Genomic DNA, 19,492 nt, shown 5'->3' on the forward strand with positions numbered 1-19,492 from the left:
TGGTTGGGTATCTTGTGTGCATGCACGAATGTTTGAGGATTGATACCTAGCTTGTTGGCATAAGGGAAAACATTTGCCAACTTGTGAAGCTTTATCCACAAGATGCAAAGGTAGGCAGGTCATATCAAAATTACCTTTGTCGGGAAGCAATTAAAAACACATTATGAAAAAGACGCAAGGAAACTACAGCAACATAAATATTTGTATGTGAGCCTTCTATCCAATAAAGCTTTTTGTTAATGCATGTGGACATTCTATCCATAAAACTATGAGTAAAGTAAACCCTTTGATTGTTTGCATGTGAGCATTCTATCCAATTGAAGATTTACTATTTTATGTTAACATGCTATCCATAAAACCATCCATAAAGCTTTTTGTTAATGGATGTGAACATTCTATTCATAAAAGCATGAGTAAAGTGAACCCTTTGATTGTTTGCATGTGAGCAATCTATCTAATTAAATATTTACTATTTTATTTTAACATGCTATCCATAAAACTTTGATTGAAGTGAGCCCTTTGGAGTTAATCCATGCAACTCTAATGTCCCATGTCAATTGCTGGTAGTGATGGTATCATCATCATCACCATCCAAGAGACTGTGTGGATTGCACCCTGTTCTCTCGAGGAGTAGCAGGCCAGCATCAGGTCATGACTCTCCTTAGAGACTGCCCACCATCCCCAGGAGCCCCAACCTGCGCATTCCCTCCAGCAGACACAGGATTATGGAACCCAAGCCTCTCTGCTAGGACGTCTCACAAGCCTCCGCATGCCCCATGTGCCAGGTCTCTCGGATCCACATCAGTCAGCCTATCAGACACACAATTGACAGGTGGCCCTATCTATCCTGATGCTTCCTCCTTTGCTGCCCTCCTGCAGCAATGTGCCCTCTCCAAGGACCTTCCAGCAGGGAGGCACACCCATGCCCTCATTATTGACAGTGGCCACGAGCATAGTGCTGCCCTGCAGGAGCTCCTCCTCCACATGTTCTCCGCGTGTGACGCCCTCGTAGATGCCTACAAATTGTTTGTCCGCGTCGATGAGTGGCCTTCATTGTCGTGGTCGTCCATCATCACTGCACATGCGCGTTGTGGCTGTGTTCACCAGGGATTGCTCCTGCTCCGGGAGATGCAGGACCATGGCCTCACCCCGCACAAGTCGACATTGGTTACGCTCCTTTCTGCGTGCTGCAACGAGGGAGCTTTAGTTGAGGGTCGGTTTGTCCATAGCTGTATTCGGGACTTTGGATTTGAGCTAGATGTCATCGTTGGAACAGCTCTTGTAAACATGTACGGCAAGTGTGGGAGTGTCGAAGAAGCTCAGAAAATGTTTGACAAATTGCCAGAGAAAAATGTGATCTCTTGGACTGCAATTATTACAGCCTTTGCACAGCATGAGAAGAGTAAGGAGGCTCTGTAGCTGTTCAGACAGATGCAGCTGGAATGAGTGATACCAAATAAGTTAACGTTTGTTACCATCTTCTCAGCAATTGTTGACAGGGATGACATTCAGGAAGGCAAGCGTTTGCATGCCCATTTGGCTGGATGCGACTTCTGTACTGATGTTGTTGTAGGGACCTCTTTATTGACTATGTATGGAAAGTGTAGTAACTTGCAGCATGGAAGAGAGATCTTTGATAGGCTGCCTGAGCGCAGCTTGGTGACCTGGACAGCCACATTGCAGCATATGTGGAACGTGGACGTAACGAGCAAGCCCTTCTCCTGTACAGACAAATGCAGAATGAAGGCATTGCACCAAACAAGGTCACCTGTGTCAGCATTTTACATGCATGTTCTGGTGGATGAGCATTGGCAAATGGCAAGAAGATACGTGCAAATATAGTTTTTTCTGGGCTTGAGTCAGATGTGGTTGTTGGAAATGCTCTAGTTGATATGTATGGAAGATGTTTGAGTCTTGAAGATGCAGTTTTCATGTTCAACAGGATGCCAGTTCATGACGTTGTGTCTTGGACTTCAATAATATCAGCTTCTGTAAACAATGGGCACAGCAAAGCAGCCATCAGTTATTTTAGACAGATGGAAGTGGATAGTGTGCTTGCTGCTTGCACAACCTTGGAGCCTTTGAACAAGGCAAGCAGATTCATTCCTGTATTGTAGAGCAAGACTTAGAGATGCATATTGTTTTAGGGACTGCTCTTATCAACATGTATGGAAAGTGCAGCAGTTTCAAAGATGCAAAGCGTGTCTTTATCAAAATGCCAGAGCGAGATGTTGTTTCTTGGAACGCACTGATTGCACAGTGTAGCAATGTGGATGATGCACAAAAGATATTTGAAAACATGCCTGAGCATAACATTGTATCGTGGAATACAATCATAGCAATATACGTCCAACATGGGCATTACAAAGCCTCCCTTCAGCTGTTTCAAGAGATGCAATTGCAGAGCTTTGCACCAGATGAGGTGACTTTAGCCACTGTCCTTGACGCCTGTGCTGGCCACTATGCACTATCTGAGGGGCGACAGGTGCATGCACAGATAGTGTCCTGTGGACTGGAGCTAGAGATTGTTGCAGGAAATGCTCTTATCCAGATGTATAGTAGATGTGGGGTTTTGCAGGATGCACTGTTGATCTTTGATAAGATGCAAGATAGAGATGTAATCACGTGGTCTACCATGATAGCAGCTTATGGTAATTATCGGCTAGGTAAGGAAGCTTTAGAGCTGTTTGAATGCATGCAATCTCAAGGAGTGCCACCAAATGCAGCCACGTTTGTGAGCATCCTATGTGCCTGTAGTCGAGCTGGACTGGAAGATGAGAGTTGTGAGATGTTCCTTTGGATGAGAACTTTCTATCAGATCACACCAGATGTTGATCATTACAACTGCATCATTGATCTCTATGGACGGTTGGGTAGGCTGGAGGAGGCCGAGGATTTACTGAGTAGTATGCCTTTACAGCCAACTGTTATGCACTGGATTGCACTACTTAATGGCTGCAGAATGCACTCTGATGCTGAGCGTGTACAGCGTGTAGCAGATCACATATTTGAGCTAGAACCAGGAAACATTACTGCTCATTCTGTGTTGTCAAACATATATGCTGCTGCTGAGATGTGGGGTCATGCAATATATATGAGAAAAATGTTCCAGCAAAAGGGTTTGAGAAAGCAGCCAGGCTCTAGTTTGATTGAGGTTGGGGGCAACATACATGAGTTGAATACGAATGATAAGTCCCATGTTCAAATGGAAGAAATTGGAGCAGAGCTAGATATGTTGACAGGACGGATGAAGCAAGCAGGCTATGTGGCAGATACAAAGTCTGTCTTACATGACCTAGAGGAAGACATTAAAGAACACATTTTATCAGTTCATAGCGAGAAACTTGCCATAGCATATGGACTCATGAAAACGCCAAATGGAACTGCTATGAGAGTCACCAAAAACCTTCGAGTTTGTGATGACTGCCACTATGCTATCAAGTTTATTTCCAAACTTACTCATCGGGAAATTCTTGTTCGAGATGCAACTGGTTTCCATTCTTTCAAGGAGGGAGTGTGTTCTTGTGCAGATTACTGGTGACAACAGAAGATGCTTTCTTGAATGTTGAGAAAGAACCTTTGGAAGTCATCTAAGATAAGCAAACACTTGAGACACTTTTATGGAACTGGGGCGTGCTGTCTTAGCAGTGCTAGTCCTTGTGTGACCCTGGCTTTGTTGTTAATTGCGTGGGGGACTGCAGCTCTCCTTACCATATGGATTAAGTATGGAGTGGATTCTGCGAGACATAAAGGTATGGCCTTCTTTTCTGTTTGTGATAGTTGTTTTGTAATCTAGCAGCTTTTAGTTATAGGGTTTAGCTACATGTTGGTACTCTTAATACTGTTTTTCTGAATGCTTTCATTTTGGCAGGCTGACTTTGGAAGTGAATGGGCTCTGCAAATGCATGCAGCAGTGGTTTCATTCTTTGGTTAGGTATATTTAGTTCTTTTTTTCACAAGTAAAATGTGGCTGATTATATTACTCAGAAAAACTGATTACAACGGAGTGCTCATGCTCAACAGAGTAGCTGGAGCTGATGAAAATCACAATTACATCATATATACCAGTCTCTCAAGGCGGTCTGGGGGAGATGGGGGCAAGAAGCCACGGAGGGGGGGTGTATCGCCATTTGGGGCTGCTTGCCTGCATCACGAAAAACAGGTCCTGGCCACCCTAAGTGCGCATGAAATGACATCGGAGCTCCTGACAAGCCCTGGATTCGCCTTGCACCTGGTCCCATCAACCGCGGAGGGAGTGGATGATGAAAGTCTCTCTCCACCGAAAGCCTCCTGACACCGCGTCTTCCAGATATGCCAACCAGTAAGACTCCCTATGCCTATATCTCAGAGCGGTTTGCTGTGGGCTCCAGAATCTGGCGGATGGATAGAGCCTCCAAACCGACCACTGCGCACGACCCTGCCTCGATAATGAATATCATGTCCTGCATCTTGGCCTCATACAGAAGGTGGCGGCCCTGGTTGACTGCCTACCAGCAGAAAACTCCCCATGAGATGCATCCAAGGTTGGGTGCTATATGATGAAGGATGCGGCATGCACCTCACTACACGAGCTACGCCGCCTCACATGACCAAAGGCAATGCTTTGGTGTTTCCAGAGGCTGCTATGTACAGCGCATACAACCTCCCTCACCTGCATCTGGACAAGCCAACTTCCCACCGCTAAGCCTCCATCTGCGACCAGCCAAAAGAAATACGATACCCTCCTCGGCTTCCAACTATCCCAAAGGCGGTGCCAGAAGGTCCGTCGGAAAGGCTCCGTGATGTCGTGCTCCGCCCAGTGCTTGCTACGAGATGATGCCCAATCCATATCCTCCTACATCAGTACGTGTTTGCCAATCCTGGCTGTGTACTCCAGGAACCTCGGTGGCTTCTTGGTGACCGCTGTGGCCAGAAATATCCACTCTCTCGGGTTCCACTCCAGCTCATCAAGTGGCCTGCCCTCCGAGATCCAGAGGTGCCACTTCCTGAGCTCTTGCCAGAAGACAAAAGGGTCCAGCCGCCATGTCCCTTGAAGGCCAATCACCCGAATCCTCCATGAAAGGACAACTATCTTCTCATCCTGTTGCCCTCTGTTAGGGGTCAGATGCCCCCCCTCCTGTACAGTGAAGAGGGTTCCAGGTGGAGCACCGCCCACTCTACTTTCCACCTGTAGGGGGATGCTTGTTGGTAAAAACCTAGCGGCCCATACCTCCCCGGGCTCTATCGACTCTCGTCTCAGGGGAGCAAGCCACTCTTGAGGTATTGCTGCGTTTATCTTCCTTCTCAGCTCCACTTCTCTTTAGCAGCTAGATACTTGCTGCAGCACCTCCTCGTACACCATCCTGTACACCTCCTGCCATGTCCTGATGGTATGAGTCAAATTGGCCTCCCAGCCAACCCATTGGATGTGGGGGCACTCGCCAATTTGTGCCCCTTTTTGATCTTTGACCTGGGGATTTCAGATTATCAGTTGATGATCTATCTTCTCTTGGCAGCCTGGGGGGCTTTGGATTAGAGCCTTATGGAGGCCTTGCCACACGTGGAGCAAACTGCGCAGGAAAGGTGATCTGGGTGGGGTGATTTGGACTGACGTGAAGATCCATCTTAGGGACGGCCTCCACTCACCGCCAAGCCTCGGTCTACAGTTCTGAAGACCCTTCTGCAGTAGGACCTTCCATGTTTGCTCTCCTGGGATGAGGCCGCGGACAACTAGCTTGTCCAAGAGGGCCATATTTTGATACCCTGGGTGTATGATCCCTAGGCCTCCCTCTGACTGATGCCGTATGATGGTTGCCCAAGTCACCTTGGCCCTAGAATCCCTGGAGCTGTCTGACCCAGACCAAAGGAATTCCGCACTAGGTGGCGAAGCTACACTATGCAGGACCAGAAGCACCAATACGAGGCGATGTAGCAGGCCGTTGCTAGGACTTGGTTAACCACCAGGTCTTGGCCTGCTAGTGAGAAGCGAGCCGTACTCCAGTAGGTCAGCTTTCTCTGAATAGAATTGAGGACTGGAAGAAATTGTTGGGCAAGAGTGATGTCGAGTCCCACTTGGAACCCTAGGTAACGGACAGTCTGCCCTCTGCTCACCCATCTAAATCCTAGGTGGATGCCCCACTTCGTGCTAGAGTCAGGGTTTGAGGAAACCAACGGACTTTCGCCAATTGATTTTCACTACCGCTGCAGAACAAAACATCTCAAGAGCCAACCTCACTCTCTCTAGCATCAACTCATTGTCCTCTATGTAGAGTGCTATATCATTTGCATACCCTCCTTTCTCATGGGAAGTCGGAGACCGCGTAATCCACTTACGTGTGACCTGAGGAAATGAGACATCGCCTCTGTAAAGAGTAGGAACAGGTATGGTTCCAAGAGGCAGCCCTGCCGGACCGATCTCTCTAGTCGAAACTCTACCCCTCGCCTACCACCTATGAGAACCCTGCTGGTGGCCGATCTATAAAGTGTGGAGACTCGACGAATCCAAGCCTGGGGGAAACCCAACCTCACCATGGTGTCCTTCAGGAAATCCCAATCCACCCTGTCATAAGCTTTCTCGAAATCCAAGAGTAGTACGACCAGTCTCTGACCACTTGTTGTGCCCACTTTGTCGCCTCAAAGAAGGTGAATACATTATCTATGATGCTCCTATCTTGGACAAAGCCTGCCTGTGTGTCATGGATGATATCTGGGAGCACAAGGCATAATTGCCAACCAATCATCTTTGCCAGTGCCTTATAGGCCACTGACAATAAGGTGATCGGTCTCCACTGGGAGAGCTCCAACCGGTCTCCCCCTTTGGGGAGAAGAGTGATAAGACCTGTCGAGAGACTCCCTGGCATCTGTCCTGAAGTGAAAATCTCTTGGAAGGCTATCAATAGGGGATCCTTCACCACCTCCCAGTAGGTGGTGAAGAAAGCCTTAGAGGGGGCATCCTCTCTCGGGCATTTTTGCCCGTCCTGTGTATGGAAAGCCTCCTCTATTTCCTTCTCTATGAAGGGGGCTAGAAGGGAGCGTCCCATCTCTGTGACGAGGGATGAGATGTGATTCCAAACCTGCTGTCTACATCACTGCCCTCTAGCTGAGGCTGTCTCCTGCTGGAAAAGGCATCTGTAGTAGTCAGTGGCAATCTCCATCACCTTATCTGGGCTAGAACGAGTCCTCCCATATTGATCTCGAAGGCTGCGTATCTGCTCTCCTGAGGTGCGAGGCTGGTGCACCTGGAAAAACTCCATGCACATCATATCTCCCTTTTGCGCCCAGAACGCTGTTGAGGTGCGGAAGAAGAACTCTGAGCGTCTGTCCTCTAGGCCAGCAATGGCTGCTCGCACGTGCACCTCTTGTGCGTGGAGGGTGGGATCCCCTGGTGCCTCCTATAATAATCTCTGCGTGGCTGCAAGGTCCCGCCGTAGTGCTCTCTCCTCCTCCCAACTGTGCTGCCTGGCCTGTATGGCTGCCTCTTGGCAAATCTTGCTCGACTCGGCTAGGACCTGTGCAGCCTCCTTTGCGATCTGGTCCCTCATGTCCCACTCCCTGTTCCAAATCTGCTCTATCTGTCTCATCACCTCCTCCCTCCTATAGATCGAGTCAAGGATCCGATAGGATCGTGTCTCGGTCAGATACTGGGGGATCAAGTGTCAAGAGAACTGGGCAATGGTCAGACAACATGGTACCCGCCATGTCGCCAACTGCCCAATCTGGCCTTCACAAGAGCCTCCCCACTCTCCCACATAAAACCTATCCAACCGCTCCAGCAGGACTCCACCTAGCCGCCTGTATCCCCAAGAGAAGACCAACGACCTCTCCCTCCTGTGGAAGGCAGGGTCTCTCTAGGCATCACGTGCTTCTACTGCCATTAGAAAGACCTCCCATGCCTCTTGCTCCTCCCCAGCTATGCCCTGGTAGTTTTTGCCTCTGCCCTATTGGTCCTCCAAAGCCTCCAGGTTGTTGAAGTCTCCTCCAATGATCCAAAAGTCCACCTCTAGGAGTCCCTTTGCGATCTCCACCTAGAACCTGTTGCGTGCCCTGACCTCCGTAGGGGCATAGACATTGAGGACTCCAAGGCATGAGTCCCCAATATCCAGTTTGATCCATAGAACCCTTCCTGTCATTATTGTCCTGTGGTCTCGTATACAGGCGGTGAGACTTTGGCCGATAGAGATGTATATGCCTCCACTTCTGTTGTGGGCACCTATGGCGTGCTCCCAGAAAGTGCGCTAGCTACTCGGGAGTACCTTCCCTACATGTTGGGCCTGGGTGGGTGTGAGCTTGTGCTCTTGTAGAAGTAGAATGTTGATCCGTCCTGCAAGGGCAAGTTGCAACTCCTGCCGAACAATCAACTTCCCGGACCCACGTACCCCGTTGTAGTAGAGACTATTCATATTCCAGGATGCAAGGTGTAAGCTCATGGGGAAACCTGTGATTGACCGAACAGGCATCTGTTCAGTGTGGAGGCTATTGACGAGGAAGAGAAACTATGGGACATGCAAGTACACTTTGCCGCCGCAGGTCTGGACGGTGAACTCCAATCCCCCATGGTGGCTCTCAGTCGGACCATAGGGGTGATAGATGCTCCAGGTGGTACTATCAATGTATCTATTAGTCATGTTGAGAGTCGTGACTCTGTACATTGGTAGAAACAGGCCGCCTGTGCCAGGGGCCACTCGATCACATCTTGCGGAGCTCTTCACTGTGGAGGGGCTCGAAAGATAATGCTCAAGTGTGGGACCTTGGCACCAGCCCACCAGTTAATATCCATCATGTAGCTAGGCCATTGCTGTGCAAAAAGTGCTAGTCCTTCTTCTGCTATCCACTGGGAGATGTGGTTCTCCACCTGACTCTTTTAACTTCTCTATCTGTGTCGTTGTTCAATCCCCTGAGTGAGAGGACTGAAAGAAGAAAGGGTAGTTTGGTCCATCTGGTGGTGCTAGTAGATGGACCTTGCCCCTCCTTGACTTACGAACCACGAAGATCCCCACCTCTAGAGGTAGTGGGAACTCTCCGCGCTCCGCAACTCTCAGGTAGGACTATAGGCCACTGTGGAAGAACTCCTGTGGCAATAGCTATGTCTGTCTCGGGAAAGTGTGACTGGCGGCAGGGGCAGATGAGCTGGTGGTTGTGTGGGAGGGGGAGAATTGTTGGTGCGAGGAGGATGTAGGTGTGAGTGGCTCATCACCTTCTGTGGGAGGAGGGGGGGTGGGTTTAGGGGAGATCACTTGAACCGGGGGCGGATCGAGGGAGGGGAGATACTCAGCAAGGGAGGTGGTGAGGGAAAAGAAGACCGAGGGATGGTGGGGTGGTTGGATGTCATGAGGACATGTAGTTTTGAAACCTCACTTAACATGTGGATTAATTTTTAATCACATGATTAAGTAAATGTTGCACATGTGAGGTGCAATTGGGTTTAAAGTAAATTTACGAGTCTCGGACCCGAAGAAATCATGGGATGCTAAAGAAAAAAGCTGCTATAAGTTATGCCGCACAGATACTTGGTGGTATCTGGTGCCAGTTGTTGGCCTAGGTCATCCATTTGGCCATAAGTGTTAGTTGGTGATACTAGAGAAGTGGCGTTTAATGATACATAATACCAATTTGATGGTCAAAGATGGCGCAGAGATACTCGGGAATGAAAGTTGCCTAGCCAATTTGATTATTGGCCAGTTAGATTATTTTTCAGGGCACCGAAATAATTGTTAGATTAATTTTCAATATTTTAAGGCTGAAAATTAATATTAAAATGCTGAAAAAACCATTTGGGAAGGCTACCACTGGTGAAAAATGCCCATACACAACTGAAAAACATCTTTAGAGGCAGGAGAGAGGCATTTCTATAAATTCAGCCTGCAAGAGAGAGAGAGAGGAGGTTGCTGGGGTGATTTGTAGCCATTGGAGGACCTTTTGAGGCAGCCAGGGCAAAAGAAGACCAATCAACAACAGGAGATAGCATCTATAGGCTGTTGAGGTAGGCAAGCAGTAGTAAATGATTGATTTTCTTCAGTTCTTTGCATCTACATGTTGTTGTGGTAGGGCAGCAGCTGCACTTGACTGATTTTCAGCCATTCTTTGCAACAAAACTCTAAATTTTCTCTCTCTACAGCTTTCCCTCTCATCTCCTAGCCATTTCACAGCCTTGCTTCAAAGATCTTAGCATTTGGACCCTTGGAGGCTGAGAAATTGCAAATTTCTCTGCTATAAACCTTAATTTACAACAGAAATTAGGGTTTAGTAGCAGCCTTGGGAAGTGTGCTAAAATTTGGAAGCTCCAAGACTTAGATTCAACAATGCTGAAGGTGAATTTCAGCTGAATTCAGGTGGAGGACTAGCTAGCCATTGAATTTGGGGCATTTCCATCGTCTATGAAGTGGGTGAAGGCCAATTGAGTGCCGAAATCAAGGGGCAAAATAGATTGAAGACTTGCTGGTCACTTTGGATAGCAAGGGGAGTTGAAATACCGAAAGGGATTGGGAGAATCCCATTGTAAGTCAACTTTTTCTTCAATAAAGCTAAAGAAATACCGAAAGGGGCGCCAATTTTGGGGCCAATCGGGTGTGCATTGTCCAAGATCAATAGGTAAATTTGTATTTTCAGATTTGCATTTATTGTTTGCTGCTGTAATTAAGTTGTAATTAGGGATTTACCACCCTATCCGAGGAGGAAGGCTGGTTTCATGGTTCCATTGCCGGGATACCATCAAATCCTTTGAATTGGTGGGCCCGTGGTACTTGATTGCAACTTGGGACTATTGCATTATTGCTGAAATTGTTCTTAGCAGTGAATTACAGCAAGCATGTCTTCACATGGTGATATGGGATCAAGTGGAGAGGATGCATTACTCCTTGGTCAATCACATGGTGAAGGGGAAAATGCAATGACTGATGTTGGGTATGGTTCTCAACATGGACAACATGCTGAAAATGTGGGAAATGACCCAAATGTTGACACTTCAATGATTTAAGAGGCTGATGACCAGCAAGGGGCTGAAGAATTTGATGATAGCTTCAAGGATTGAATCGTACAGTAGCAAATCTTTTTACTGATTTGGCAAAGGATCCCAAGTTTACTTGATTCTTGAATGTCCCAAAGAAGGACAGCAAAGGCAAAGAGAAGAAGACACCTTCTACAGCTTCGGGACAGCAACAAGAACTGAAGGAAATGCCTAAGCCTTCTTTAGAAGAGCCCAAAATGCCTGATGAGCTCAAATTGTTGGTATCCGTGGGGCAACAAGTGCAAATGCATGGCTAACTTGGTAGTGCCAATACACGGAAACATGGACAGCAAGGCAATTATGCACATGCAAGCATGGGACAACAAGGGTACTTTGGTGGTGGTGCCATTTTTCATGCTATGGTTGGACAAGCACCGCATACGGGAATGTATGGCACAAATCCCTAGGGCCTATCGTATGCAACTGCCAATGTATGGCTCACAACACCCAATGTATCCGGGTAATGCAAGTGGAATGCCTAATCCTATGTATGGCAGCATAAGTATGATGCTTGGGGCACAAAACGGGCCATATGGATATGTATCGGCATCCCCAGGGACTGTTGGAGCATAAGGATCTGGTGCTGGTCATATAGGTGCTTCAGATAATGCTGGTTTTCATGCAAATACAGCCAATGCATCCTTTTTGCAGCAGCCCATTTATGATAACTTGACTCCCATAGGTCCGTCAAAGGACTATGATGAAGGTGGCAAAAGTATGAAGTTTGAGCCTTTCAGTGGTACACAAGATAGGCTGAAAGCACTTGTTTTTATTCAATAGTTTAATGCAGCCTATTTTGGAGGCAACTTCACAAAGGCATATAAGACACTCAAGGCAATCATATTTTTGACAAGAAATGCATTGCAGTGGTGGTCTACACTCCTTATTCAAGGGAAGTCACCTACCACTTGGGTCTAGTTCAAGCAAATGTTGCTTCAAATTGGTTGACAAGTACCTTTGAAGTAGACATTATGATAGCTTGGAATCAGTTGAATTCCAAAGATTGCAAGAACTTGGATCAGTATAATAAGAAGTTTTGGGATACATTATTGTCAGTTACTTCTTATTGCACAGTACCCCTCCATGAGCAGGTGGAGAAGTATATTTGTGGTTTGCCAAAGGAATCAAGGATTTTTGCATTAAGTCCATTGTTTCCAACATGTCTCAGCACTACAGCCGACACATTGCTGCGTGGAAGGATGCAAGATTCCATGATGATGATGCCAAGTCACATGTCAAAGAGGCAAAGGTTGAGAAAAAAAATAAATCTGAAAATAAAGTTGAAAATCGGGGCAGATTTGAAAAACAGGGCTGGAAAGGGGAACACATCGCAGAGAAAGAGTGGGAAAAGTGATGCACTGTCACATAAACCTTAGTTGTGGACTGTCAATATGGTTTATCACACTGAGTTGGATGCCATGCAAGAGCAATATGTTGCTAATTCAAACTTTGCTAATGTTTATGATCAGCTTTACAATGGCCAAAGGCATGGACACTTTGTGTAAGAGATGGATTTTTGATAATGCATGGACGACTATGTGTCACAAAGCAGTTAAGGCCTAAAGTTGTCGGGTTTATTGCAGCCCTTGCCTATTCTAGATCGGCCTTGGCAGAGCATTGCAATGGACTTTATTTTTGAGCTTCCTAAGACACCTACAGGGAATGATGGGATATTAACTATCATTTGTAGGTTTAGCAAACAAGCCCATTTCATTCCCGCGAGGAAGAAAATAAAGGTTGATCATATGGCATGATTGTTTTTGCAGCACATCTTTAAATATCATGGTATGCCAGAGTCGATTATTAGTGATCGAGACCCCCGGATGACTAGTTTATTTTGGAAGGGCTTGTTTGAGAATATGGGTACCATGCTGAAATTCTCATCATCCTTCCATCCGCAGACAGATGGTCAGTCTGAGGAAGCAAATTCCACAGTATTAGATCTTTTAAGGTGCTATGTTTTAGACCACAAGACACAGTGGGAGCAGTATTTGCCCTTGGTTGAGTTTGCTTACAACAACACAGTGCATAGTTCTATGGGCAAAGCTCCATTTGAGGTGGTTGAGGGTGGCAAGAAGGTACCACCTATTTTGCAAACTAAGGATAAGATCTTTGAGGCTGATCGTTATGTGGAAAACTTGGATGTAGTCTATGCAAAGATAAAATATACACTTCAGAGATTGCAAGAAAAGCAAAAGAGGGTAGCTGATCGACATAGACGTGCTTTGCAGTTTGTAGAGGGGGATTATGTATTGTTGCATTTTGAAAAGGCAAGGCTGTAAAAGATGAAAGGAAGAGAAAGATTGTATCCGAAGTTGAGTATGAGATACTATGGGCCCTTCCAAGCTTTAGAGAAGATCAGCGATGTGGCATATCGGCTGAAATTACCTCCACATTGGCGGACACATAATGCCTTTCATGTTAGTTTGTTGAGGCCTCTTCATGGTCATGTGCCAGAGAATATGTTTGCTGAAATTCAGCTTGAGGTTAAGGAGCTAGATGAGATTTTGTTACCTGAGCAGATTTTGGTACATAAGGAAAGAAAGGTCAAAGGTAAAGTTTCCAGGAGATACTAGGTGAAATTTTAGAATTATTCACCAATGGATACCAAATGGATAGAAGAGGATGACTTGGCAGACCATCCTCAGTTGTTGTTGCTTTACCTAGATGCCTTTCAGTTAGAACCGACTTTAGTTTGGGCTCCGTTATGCCTGATGCTCAAGGGGAAGGTAGCACTTTTACTCCTCCAGTTATGGACAACTCTCGTATGTAGTGGATCTCGGATGTATTCAACATACATTCAGGGTACTGTAGCTGAACAATATGTTTGCCAGGAGATCACTATTCAGTGTACTAGTCACTGTGTTTGGTATGTAGATCGGTATGGTTTTCACTGCAGCTCTGAAATTGTACATTTGCATCTGTTATGCTCGAGGTGTAATCAGTTATGCTTGGCAGGGAATTGGTTATGCTTGGTGTAGCATCAATTAATGATCATCAAGGGCTGATTATCAAATGTTGGTTTTCAGCGTATGATTATTAATATTCAATGGTATTCAGCTTAGTTTTTGATCAGCTTAAGAGCTGTTTATGGCCACTTTTTGGATCAGTTGTGTACCAGCTTTTGCATTGATTGCTGGTCAGTTTTTGCAATGAATCAGTTTGGGGGTCACATTTGGAGCAATTTGTGATGAGTTTTCAGATCAGCAAGTGATCAGTTTATGATCAGATTATGCTCAGTTTTCAATGTTTTACATCTAGTTCCATGGACAACAGCATATGTTATAATGCCCTTGATGTTTTAGCCATGGTTTATGCTTGGTTATGCTATGCTATGGTTTGGTTTTGCCATATGAGTTGAGCTCATGAGAAATGGACATATCACATGATAATTAGGCAATGTTTTTGAGATTCTTTGTGAGTCTTATGTTATGTTATGTTGGTTGGTAATTTTTAGCATATGTTGGATATATGGAATGGTTGAACAGTAGTGCGCATTGTTGTGTTGACTATGATGTCTTATGGAAATTTCAATGTAGTACTTTGCTTTTGATGCATTTGGCAGTGCAATCAAGGACGATTGCAAGGATTTCAAGGGGGAGGGTTATCATGAGGACATGTATTTTTGAAACCTCACTTAACATGTGGATTAATTTTTAATCATATGATTAAGTAAATGTTGCACATGTGAGGTGCAATTGGGGTTAAAGTAAATTTACGAGCCCGGGACCCAAAGAAATCATGGGATGTCAAAGTTAAAAGTTGCTATAAGTTGTGCCGTACAGGTACTTCGTGGTATCTGGTGGCAGTTATTGGCCTAGGTTATCCATTTGGCCAAAAGTATCAGTTGGTGACACTAGAGAAGTGGCGTTTAATGGCACCTAACGCCAATCTGATAGTCAAAGATGACGCAGAGACACTTGGGAATAGAAGTTGCCTAGCCAATTTAATTATTGGCCAGTCAGATTATTTTTCAGGGCATCGAAATAATTATTAGATTAATTTTCAGTATTTTAAGGCTGAAAATTAATATTTAATTATGAAAAATGTTGAAAAAACCATTTGGGAAGGTTATCACTTGTGAAAAATGCCCATGTAAGACTGAAAAACGTCTTTAGAGGTAGGAGAGAGGCATTTCTATAAATTCAGCCTGCAAGAGAGAGGGAGGGGAGGTTGTTGGTGTGATTTGCAGCCACTTGAGGACCTTCTGAGGCAGCCAGGGGCAAAAGAAGACCAATCAACAGCAGGAGACAGCATCTACAGGCTGTTGAGGCAGGACATCAGTAGTAAATGATTGATTTTCTTCAATTCATTGCATCTACATGCTGTTGTGGTAGGGCAGTAGCTGCACTTGACTGATTTCAGCTGAATTCAGGTGTAGGTTAATCTACATGCTATTGAATCAAGGGGCAAAATAGATTAAAGACTTGGTGGTCACTTTGGACAGCAAGGGGAGTTGAAATACCGAAAGGGATTGGGAGAATCCCGTTGTAAGTCTTTTTCAATAAAGCTAAAGAAATACCGAAAGGGGCACCAATTTTGGGGCCAATTGGGTGTGCATTGTCCAAGATCAGTAGGTTAATTTTTATTTTCAGATTTGCATTTATTGTTTGCTGATGTAATTAAGTTGTAATCAGGGATTTACCACCCTATCCGAGGAGGAAGGCTGGTTTCATGAAAGGTGCGTGGCGGGTGTTGGGGGGGGGGGAGGGGGGGATTGGTGGCCCTGATAGGGGGGGGGGGGCTGTGGGCCTAGGTCAGTGGGGGGGAGGGGTGGGTGTGGGGACTGTGGGATCTGAAGTGGGGTAGCCTATGGCGCGGGTGGTGGATGTGGGGGGCTGTGGTCCTACCGGGTGGGGTGGGCAAGGGGAGGGCTGCGGAGTGCTCTGCCGAGGGGGCGTCGCGCGCCCTTCTGCTCCTTGCTGTCAAGGCTGCGTTTGAGGAGCTAGCTGTAGTCCCCCCTTGCTGTCTCCCTCTCTGTTGTCTCTAGACTTGTGTGAAGCCATCAGCGTCCTCCTGCGAGTCTGTCGGCGGAGCTGGCTTGGCTCTGAAGCATGTACAGTTTGCTACTGATGCCCAAAGTCATCGCAGCGCAGGCACTGCCCTGGTTGCCTGGTCACAGTGACCTTCTTCCTAAAGGAGTGACCTCCTGCCTCAATCTCCAAGAACTTGGGTATACTCTTTGTGTCTTTCACAGCCACTCGTACCTTGGGGACTCGTGCAGCTGTCATTGCATCCGTGAAGGAGGTAGGAAGAACTGTGCTGAAGAACCGTCAAAAGTCCTGCACTGACTGGCGGTACTCTACCGCTAGTCCGGGGAAAAGTAAAGTGATTGGGTGTGTGAGAAATCTGTTGTGGAGCTCAAATGATTCCACTGTGAAGCCGCTGTACCAGGGAACCATGCGAATGACCCCCTTCATGGAGGCATAGGATGAGCTCTCCATTAACTCACGAGTTGCGTCCACAGAGGTGAGACGAACCATGAAGATCCCTTAGCCCATGAGGATTGCCTCCACGATTGGCGCTGTGCTAATGCGCAGCGTAGAGTTTAGCCAATCTTGAAGCTGGGCCCTGGATGGAGAGTGTCCTATTACTTGACCGAAAATCATTGTTTCTTTAAGCTCCAGCTTTGTGGCACAGACGGCCAAGAGTTGTTCCTCAGAGAGGACAATGCGCAAGGTGTTTGATTGAGGGGCACTCGCAGAATGCATCGGCATGTGACCAGGAGTTTCCATTGCGCGACCCTATTGAGGACCTATCCATCCCGCTATTGTGCTGCCAAAAGGGGGAAGGTGTTGCTACAAATGGAGGGAGCAACGGTATGGTGGGGTGGGGGGGGTCGATGGTGGGGGGGCGATTACACTCTTCGGGCCGTGCAATAAGTCATGGTGGCTAGCCAAACGGGGGAAGGGGGGGGGGAAACGGGAGGAGAAGGATTTGATGGGGGAGGGGGGGTCGTGCAGCGTGTCAGAGTAGAGGGGGTGCACAGCACTGCAGGGGTGCACAGCACTGCAGGGGGAGGCGGGAGGGGGGGGGGGGGTGGGAAACGGGAGAAGGATTTGATGGGGGAGGGGGGGTCGTGCAGCGCGGGGGGGGGGGGGGGGGGAAACAGAGGGGGTGCTGGTGGAAGAGGGGGGAGTTGATGAGAGCTGGCGGGAGAGGGGTGGGTGCAGCGTGCCTGCTGTGAAGCAGCGCAGGGCGGAGGGAGAGGGACGATTGGGTGGCGGGAGGAGGGGGCGAATGCCGAGGAAGGCGGGGGGGAGCTTTGGGTGAGCGCGATGGAGGGGGGGACAGAGGAGACGCTGGCGGAAGAGGGGGGATCTGACGAGAGCTGGCGGGGGAGGGGTGGGCGCAGCACGCCTGCTGTGAGGCAGCGCAGGGCAGAGGGAGAGGGACGGCTGGGTGGCGGGAGGAGGGGGCGAATGCTGAGGAAGGCCCGGGGAGGGGACTCAGGGTGAGCGCGACGGAGGCACTGGGTGGGCACGATGGCAGCTGATGCGTGACACGGGGGCAGTGTTCGTGATGCGACGGGCAGGAGAGCCAGAGTCTCTTAAGTATAACTCTTCTGCTGTGCAAACTCAGAATTTGAAGCTCATTCTCAGGTATATTTAGTTCTGTTTTATCTTGCAGATATCACCTGAGTCTTTTGAAAATCTTTTACTAGTCACGCAAACACCTTAGGAATTTCAGTTCTAAGTGCTACAAGCCTTACACTGGAAAGCAGAACACAAGCATGAAAGTATCACTGCTGCTCAGTCTGTATTCAGTTTGTTAAAATGGTTACCTCGCACATCTAGTCTAGCATTTATGTAGTTTTATATTCGAAAAGGTCAATCTACTCAGGAATAGCTGATTTATCTCGCACATCTAGTCTAGCATTTATGTAGTTTTATATTCAAAGAGGTCAATCTACTCAGGAATAGCTGATTTACATGCATGTGTTTTGGAACCTGCAGGTCATGACAACCGTCTCAGGAGTTCCAGTTGCAAATGCTAGTAGCTCTGAAGACAAATGTGCTGAAGAAAATGAAGTTTAAAGGTATACATTCACAATATTGGAATGAATACTTCACATCTGTAGACTTTCTATCTCCTTTCTATGCATCAGCCTCTTTTAACTACGAAAGAAAACCACTATGGACTATCTGATTCACACATTTCTCCATAGAATCTGCAGGAAGAGCAGTGGGAGATATTTTCTGGTGTCACGTTTATATGCTCTGTAGTAGGTGACTGCCTTTTTGTGCATGAAAAGTATCCATAAAGGATCATGATGGGTTTGATCAGGCACAGTTGATGGGGGGTATCTGTTTGTTACAGGGCTGATACTTTTACTGCAGGTGAAAGATCATCAATACCATCTTTTTGGTGATGTGGCAAAGGTTATATACATATGGAGGAATGTTAAAGAAAGTGCGTATTTCAATCAACATATTCACTGCTTTTCAGTAGCATTTAATTATCTTTACACTGTATGACATTCTCTTACTTGTGTCTGGGCTCATAATGCATAAAGGAAAGGAGGTGGTGCTTTTAGCTCATGACAAGCTCATCTACCAGGTTAGATCAATTGTCATATGCTTTTAAGGCACAGCTGAGACTATTGGACGACTTGGGGGGCAGTAGCTTGGGTCAAGAACAAAGGCCCATACTATGGATGTGGGGATTTTCAGGGGAGCCATTCACTTCTCATTGTTGGTCAGCATCGAGTGGGATTCCCACACTGGATTATTCTCAAGCGCAGTGGACTAAGGAAAATTGTCGCAGATGGGAGCTCATTGCTAGTAGCATTATTGCTTGGTTGATTTGGATCACGAGGCATAGCCATGCCATTAATATTCAGGATGTATCTAGTGTAGAGACTCTCTAGAGTAGGTGTAGGTGGAGGTGGATGGAGCATATTCATACACTTGGCAAGGAAATTGAATGGATGAGGAGGAGAGATGCCTTTATGGAGACATGGGGCAGCCCACCAGATTGGTTGTTCACACAACCCAGTGTATTTATGATGCATTTGGTAGTCCCTTACAGGGCCTCCTTTGTACTTTGTAAATTACCTCAGATTTTTTCTGAGGTGCTATTAATAGGATTCTCTTTTCTTGGAAGAGAAAAACTTTAAGTTACCAAGGTGTTAACTTACTGATGATTATGAAGTCCTCCAATTATTTTTTTGGTCATGTTAAATGAGGCAACAAGGACAAATGTGTCAACTAAGGTCTCTGACTTAACTACCCTTTGATAATACCACTATTTCATCATTTGAGTCAGATTCAACACAACAGGCAGTTTTAGATGATGTTAAAACATTGACTTCAATGAACTTTCCATAGGTAGGATGCTTTTGCTTTGTTTATGTTGTTCAAATTGGCATGAACTTTTGTTTTTTTACTTGGGAGATAATGGCACATTCACTGACTGAGAGACAAAGGCAAGACATTGCACATTCATTTTGTGTGGCAAGTCTTGCTATATTAAAGATCAAATGAGAAATATTCACAAATTGGATGGAGA

General features: G+C 46.5%; 1 pseudogene across 1 annotated transcript; it reads left to right on the plus strand.

The window, feature by feature from the left end:
- Positions 1 to 518: 518 nt before the first annotated feature.
- Positions 519 to 19,200, plus strand: LOC148019017 (pentatricopeptide repeat-containing protein At3g12770 pseudogene; annotated as a pseudogene). Its single transcript, XR_015695061.1, has 4 exons — positions 519 to 3,752; positions 3,872 to 3,934; positions 17,938 to 18,394; positions 18,498 to 19,200. The product of XR_015695061.1 is annotated as a pentatricopeptide repeat-containing protein At3g12770 pseudogene (transcript).
- Positions 19,201 to 19,492: the final 292 nt, after the last annotated feature.

This window comes from Lygodium microphyllum, chromosome 20, assembly GCF_053477565.2.
Source record: "Lygodium microphyllum isolate KBCC chromosome 20, Lygodium_microphyllum_v1.1.10, whole genome shotgun sequence".
NCBI lineage: Eukaryota > Viridiplantae > Streptophyta > Polypodiopsida > Schizaeales > Lygodiaceae > Lygodium > Lygodium microphyllum.